We start from the raw sequence: 7,500 nt of genomic DNA, 5'->3' as shown, positions 1-7,500 counted from the left end.
ATACCTTTATGTCACTTCACCGTTTGTGGTAAATATGGACATAAAGTGTATGTGACTGTTACTGGCGCCTGCGTATTTTGAACGCATGAAATTCTGCCCTTTTTTTAAAGTGTGATAAACGCCTATACCACGGAATAGGAATATTTATAACTTTTGGGCGCATCTGTTCTGCGAGTTGTTGTTTTTTTTTTCAGGTTGAGCGTTTTAACTTCTATTGTATCTCAAGCACCTTTCGTCAGTCACAATTTCTCATTTGTCCATCTCTTTATCAAAAACTTTCGGATCCAGCTTACATTTCTTTTTAAATGGATGGATGGATGGATGGTAGTTTATATAATCGAGAGGACGAATTAGCTTGTAGGATTTTGTTACATCCTAGGACGGCGATCTGGCAGAATCGATAACACGGTATTTCGTCTGTCTTTATTTTCTGTGGTCAAATTCCGCCGAGGTCGTCTTTACCTTTCCATCCTTTCGGGGTTGATAAAATAAGTACTAGTTGAGCATTAGGGTCATTGTAATCGACTTATCCCCTTTCCCGAACTTTCTGGTCTTGTGCCAAAATTTGAAATCAGTATATTGTTACATCTATCCGTTGACGTATCTGAATTATTTAAATCTCACCTGGATCGAGCTTGTTTTTCGTTCTTCCAGGATTCACAAAGTAAACTACGAATGAAATAGCGGAATTGATGGGCCCATTATCAACAACCCTCTATCGATTTCAACTACAAGTATTTTAGCTGTTCGAACAACTGAACTGTCAATTCATTGAATTAAAGTTTAAGCGGTTGAGTAACTCAGGCTAGAAGTGTTAAGGAGAGCCCCGTGACAACATGCCGCAACCCTTCCTAAATATATCCACAGAGCCCCCTTGAATTTGAGAGGACGCTTCATCCTGAAGTTCAAAAGCAATCTTGTTTCTGAAGCTCTGCCCTTAATATAGTTATTTTCACACAAAATCAATGAGACACAATGCGTGACCGATTTTGGTCTCAAGACTTTTGCGGAACGTGGCTACGGTAAGAGACGTCATATAATGTACCCGAATCCGGGACCTCATGATTGCGAAGTGAGCATCTCAACCACTCGCTCGTTTTTGTATCCATAATCGACTTCTTTCTCTTTTAAAGTTAATATTTCTAATATATATAACATGTTATAAATTTTTTTTAACATTCTATATTAGTAGCAATTGCGATAGAATTGTTGTTTTTATTCCTTTTTGTTCCAGTTTAACTGACTGACTTGACGCATGAAATGGAATCAAAGTACATTTTTGGTGTGCATGTCCCTTGGCATTGCCGCTTTGATTTCAAATCCTCACAAGGGCAACTTTGCTCTCCATTCCTCTGAGGTCGTAAAACATAACTGGCAGAAAAGAATTCAGTTTACTATTATATTTTTCCCTTAGGGAAATGTGAAAATTTAAAAAAATGATTTTGTTTCTTAGAAAACGAAATCATTTTTGTCGTTTATGAGAATATTCATGTTATGGTTGTTATTGTTTAGCACAGGGTTAACCTTGGTTAAGCATCCCTAAGAACAAGTGTACACCAACCATGATTATCCCGTCTTATTTTTCTTTTAGATAGCAGAAGGCTAGTATGAAGGAAATGTAGTTGCTCATTCTAGCAGGTGGATTGTCACGTAGAGACACCCTCGTCTGAAGCATTTGTGACTATAATTGCAATTGTTATAGTTGTTGTTATGTAGTCTCGGTCAGCTTGATCAGCCAAACATATTTCTAAGGGAGTTCCAGCTGTGACTATACTATCTTTTTCCTATATTGTACTAAAGACCACATTGTCTAACATGTCCTTTTTTTAAGACGGTAAGGTGTAATTTGCGGGAAGTTTAGCTGCTATTTCATGCATGCCAAACAACCGCAGAGAACCGCCTTTGTCATCTCATTAAGAATATTGGATTTGTGGTGTCGTGATGTAATGGCTAACATATCTGTATAAACGGCGGGAAGAATTTCAAAATTGGCGTGAACATGAAATGTTTGTTTATTCTTTTGAAACAATGAATGATATTAACGCTAGAACGACGAATGCAATCCCTGGTGCTACTTCGTCATGTCCTTTGAAGTTTTCATTTCAAATCACGCTGAGATTCATTTTGCCTTTTATCCATTGGGGGAAAGTGGATAAAATAAATAGCAGTCAAGTAACGAAGTCGATACCATCGGTTGATTCTTTCTCTATAAACAGTGATCTTGATTTTATGTCAGAAACCCTTATTAAGGATTCTAACATTGGCACAAGGTCACTGAGATGTTAATGGAGAATTGTATAGACCAGTGGTAGTCAATAATTTTTTTGCCTTTGGACCACTTTGATTTCTGCTTTACTATGCTGCCCCTGTAGCAGCATTTCGATAATTAAAATTCCTAAGGAATTACTCTCTCTTTTACTCTTTTACTTGTTTTAGTCATTTGACTGTAGCCATGCTGGAGCACCGCCTTTAGTCGAGCAAATCGACCCCAGGACTTATTCTTTGTAAGCCTAGTACTTATTCTATCGGTGTCTTTTGCCGAACCGCTAGATTACGGGGACGTAAACACACCAGCATCGGTTGCCAAGTTATGTTGGGTGACAAACACACACACACACACAAACACACACACACACACACACACACACACACACACATACACACACATACACACACACTCACACACACACATATACATATATAAGACGGGCTTCTTTCAGTTCCCGTCTACCAAATCCACTCACAAGGCTTTGGTTGGCCCGAGGCTATAGTAGAAGACACCTGCCCTAGGTTCCACGCAGTGGGACTGAACCCGGAACCATGTGGTTGGTAAGCAAGCTACTAACTACACAGCCACTCCTATGCCTGTATTGTATTTAAAAAAATTAAAATATTTCGTGTTTCGTAGAACTGTAACTAATCAATTGCACATAAACTTTAACGACAAAATCTTATCTGAACCCCCGAAGGTCATATAGACCCTGGTTGAAAACTGCTGGTAAAGACCATCGAGTTGTTGAGAAGAGAGAAGGAATCCCTGCATTGTCTTTTTCATACAATGTATCTGAAGAGGCAATTCTTAGTTATGCCAAGGAAAAGTTTTATAGACCGTGCACCCTCCGCATGCGAGGATGTAGTTTTAATCCCACTGTGTTACTTATTTTAGGGGCAAGGAGGACGGAAGAGATAGGTGTCATTGTTGTACCGTACAACTGATTGAATTCTTCTACTAATTGTCGTGTCCGGAGAATGGTGATGACAGGATTGGTGGTAGAGCAATGAGCATGCACCTTTCTTGGAATTTTCACGTAGCCGACTCAAAGGAAGAGAAAAAGAAAGGAAGACAGAGAGGTGTGACGTTACCAAACTCACCCCACTCCACCAGCACTAGTAGACTTGTACTTTACCGATATCCTGAAAGGTTCAATGGCAAAGTTGTTCACAGCACGGTTTTAACCCAGGGCGCAGAGAGCCGAACAAACATCGTAAGCTGGGACGTATACACGATGTGCTAATGACTGCTTTATCTGGAAGCACTCTGTCGGTTACGACGACGAGGGTTCCGGTTGATCCGATCAACGGAACAGCCTGCTCGTGAAATTAACGTGTAAGTGGTTGAGCACTCCACAGACACGTGTACCCTTAACGTAGTTCTCGGGGATATTCAGCGTGACACAGAGAGTGACAAGGCCTGCCCCTTGAAATACAAGGTACAACAGAAACAGGAAGTAAGAGTGAGAGAAAGTTGTGGTGAAAGAGTACAGCAGGGATCACCACCATCCCCTGCCGGAGGCTCGTGGAGCTTTAGGTGTTTTCGCTCAATAAACACTCACAACGCCCGGTCTGGGAATCGAAACCGCGATCCTATGACCGCGAGTCCACTGCCCTAACCACTGGGCCATTGCGCCTCGACTGCTTTATCACTGCTTTAGTGATTGGATAAACTATTGATTCTTCGACTGATGTGTCTCAAATTGCAGCGATTGAACGAAAAGTTACACGAATAGTCTTGTATAGCTTTACTGATTTATTTCAGACTTACTGGTAGCCAAATTTCCTTGTGTGTGTGTGTGTGTGTGAGAGAGAAAGAGAGAGAGAGAGACAGACAGAGAGACAGAGAGACAGAGACAGAGAGACAGAGACAGACAGACAGACAGACAGCTAGGCAGACAAACAGAAGTGTCTGTTTGCGATGTCATGTTACTAAACAGTTAAGAGTGAAATGAAAATGGTCTCAATATGGGTGTGTGTGTGTGTGTGTGTGAGCAGGCGTGGCTGGGGGTAAGAAGCTTGCTTCCCACCCACATGGTTCCGGGTTCAGTACCAACACACACACACACACAATACACATTCATGCACAGACACAAGCACTCACCCCCACCCATACTCGCGTATACACGCACACGCACACACACACGGAAATACGCACACGCAAACATGTTCATAAAACCACCACCAAATTTTTAGAGTGCCTTCATTTAGCAAAAAAAACATAAAAAAATATATATATGTGTATGTATGTATGCATGTATGTATGTATGTATGTATCTGAGTGCGTGTGAATGTATGCATGAATGTATGTATATATGTATGTATGTATGTATGTATGTAGGTGTTTTCGCTCAATAAACACACACAACGCCGGATTTGGGAATCGAAACCGCGATCCAGCGACCGTGAGTCTGCTGCCCTAACCACTGGGCCATTGCGCTTCCACGAAACTTACTTTATCGATCCTGAAAGGTCGATAAAATAAGTTTCAGTTGACTTACCCTCTCCCATCAAATTTCAGGCTTTATGCCTACAGTAGAAGGAATTAAAAAGGCGCCGAGCTGGCAGAATCTTTAGCACGACAGATAAAAATGCTTAATTGCATTTCTACCGGCTTTACGTTCTGAGTTCGAATTCCACCAAGGTCAACTTTATCTTTCATCCTTCTGAGGTCGATGAAATAAGAATCTGTTGAGCACTAGGGTCGATACAATTGACTGGCCTCCCCCACCCCAAAAGACATTTCAAGCAGTGTGCCTATATTAGAAAGACATGTTACCTGAGGGAAATTTTGCTGGTATTTCTAGCATATCGATCGACTGCATAGAGAGTGCCTCCTTCACAAACTCAGTACTTGATACGAACGTGGAGGCGCAATGGCCCAGTGGTTAGGGCAGCGGACTCGCGGTCGTAGGATCGCGCTTTCGATTCCCAGACCGAGCATTGTGAGTGTTTATTGAGCGAAAAACACCTAAAGCTCCACGACGCTCCGGCAGGGGGTGGTGGTGAACCCTGCTGTACACTTTCACCACAACTTTCTCTCACTCTTACTTCCTGTTTCTGTTGTACCTGTATTTCAAAGGGCCGGCCTTGTCACTCTCTGTGTCACGCTGATTATCCCCGAGAACTACGTTAAGGGTACACGTGTCTGTGGAGTGCTCAGCCACTTACACGTTAATATCATGAGCAAGCTGTTCCGTTGATCGTATCAGCTGGGACCCTCATCGTCGCAACCGACGGAGTGCTCCTACTTGATACGAAACACTTGTTGTTATGGCCATACCGGAACCAGTACCACGTGTTAGTTACTGCATTCTTTCAATGTCTGTTAATGGTTATTTGTTTTATTTTTATTGTGTATTATTGTTTCCTCTGTCGTTGCTATTATCGTTATTGCTTATTATAAACAGCATCGGAGCTCATTGTGTTTATTTTGCTTTCAAAATATAGATTGCGCTCTGAAAATAAAATCGTTTTACAAAATGCAAACAATGAAATATATCCATAATAAGAGGCGAGAATATATAACCAGCCGCTCTCTCTCTCTCTCACTCACACACACACACACACACACCACACACACCACACACACACACACACACATACACATATACACACACACCACACACAAACAACACACACACACACACACACACACACACCACCCAAACAAAAACACACACACACAAACACACACACCACACACACACACAACACACACCAAACACACAAACACACACCACAAACACACACAACACACAACACACACACACACCACAACACACACATACACAACACACACCACACACACACACACACACACTTAGACTCGTACGAATACACATATTCATGCAGACACAAGTACATAGACACACACAGGCGCGCACGTGCACTCATTGCGTTGCTTTGTTGCATATGAAAACCTAATTTCATTTCTACCTTTCCTATTTTTCTCTCTCTCTCACTCCCTCTCTCTCCCTCCCTCCTCTCTCTCTCTCTTTCTCTCTTTCCGTATACGCACGCGACCCCACACACACAAACAAACACACGCACTCGTTACATTGCTTTGTACACATGAATACTAATTTCAACCTTTCCTTCTTTTCTCTCTCTCTGCATACGTGCGCACATACACGCACACACACAACACACACACACACACACACACACACACACACACGCGCGCACACACACTCGTTATATTGCTTTGTGAATATGAACACTAACTGCTACCTTCCCCACTTGTTTCTCTCCCCCTCTCTCTCCCCCTCTCTTTCTCTCTATGTATACACACATACGCACGCACATGCACACACGCACACATACACACACACACACACACACACTCGTTATATTGCTTTGTGGATATGAACACTAACTGCTAGCTTCCCCACTTGTTTCTCTCCCCCTCTCTCTCTCCCTCTCTTTCTCTCTCTGTATACACACATACGCACGCACATGCACACACACACACACGTACACACACACACACACACATATGAATTCAACATGTGCAAAAGTTAATGCAAAAACGTTTCTTTTCCACTTACCTCTCTCTATTTGTTTTCTATCCTCATTCCTTTCTGCGGAAGTGCGTAGGCTCGAAACGTCGAATACTTTTCCATTCTTCCTGAGCGTCAAACTTTAACTGTCTCTGTTTCTTTCTTTTTCTTTCTTTGAACTATTTTGAACCATGAAATAGGTAGAAATAATGTTTATAAATAACACACATACATTTATAAATAAATGAATGTATATAGCCCATTATTTCTGTCTATTTTATGTACGACTGTTAAAACATACCAGATAAACTAGGTATGGGAAACTTGGATTTGTAAATTTTCCTGGTGATTGACTTTACATGGAGTACAAGATCGATCACAAGAGCTTTTAGTTACTTTAGCGTATCTCATTTTACAGAGAGCTTTAGAAATATTTCGCTTGGATTATTAATCCCTTATTAGCTTCTCTTTGGACTGCAGCTATGTTACAGCACAACCTGGCTGGTTTTGGTCAAACAAATCAACTCCAGTACTCATTTTTTAAAAGCCTCATAGTTATTCAGTCGGTCACTTTTAAATTTTAATGTTGAAGTGAATCTAACGGTTTTTCGGTTTTTGTATGTTTTTAAATGGCTTTTAAACACTCCCCACGCTGCAATTATATATATATATATATCTATATATATTATATACTCTTTTTTTTTACTTCTTTTACTTGTTTCAGTCA

The 7,500-nt window shown here is 41.2% G+C and overlaps 1 protein-coding gene across 5 annotated transcripts in view; it reads left to right on the top strand.

Moving 5' to 3' along the window:
- LOC115210768 (collagen alpha-1(XIV) chain-like) overlaps positions 1-7,500 on the top strand; it is a 150,361-nt gene that overhangs the window by 3,102 nt on the left and 139,759 nt on the right. The gene's annotated exons all lie outside the window — the stretch shown is intronic.

This window comes from Octopus sinensis, linkage group LG4 (genome assembly GCF_006345805.1).
Source record: "Octopus sinensis linkage group LG4, ASM634580v1, whole genome shotgun sequence".
Classification (NCBI taxonomy): Eukaryota; Metazoa; Mollusca; class Cephalopoda; order Octopoda; family Octopodidae; genus Octopus; species Octopus sinensis.
Note: the sequence above shows the minus strand (reverse complement) of the source record. Positions and strands in the feature narration are given on the sequence as shown.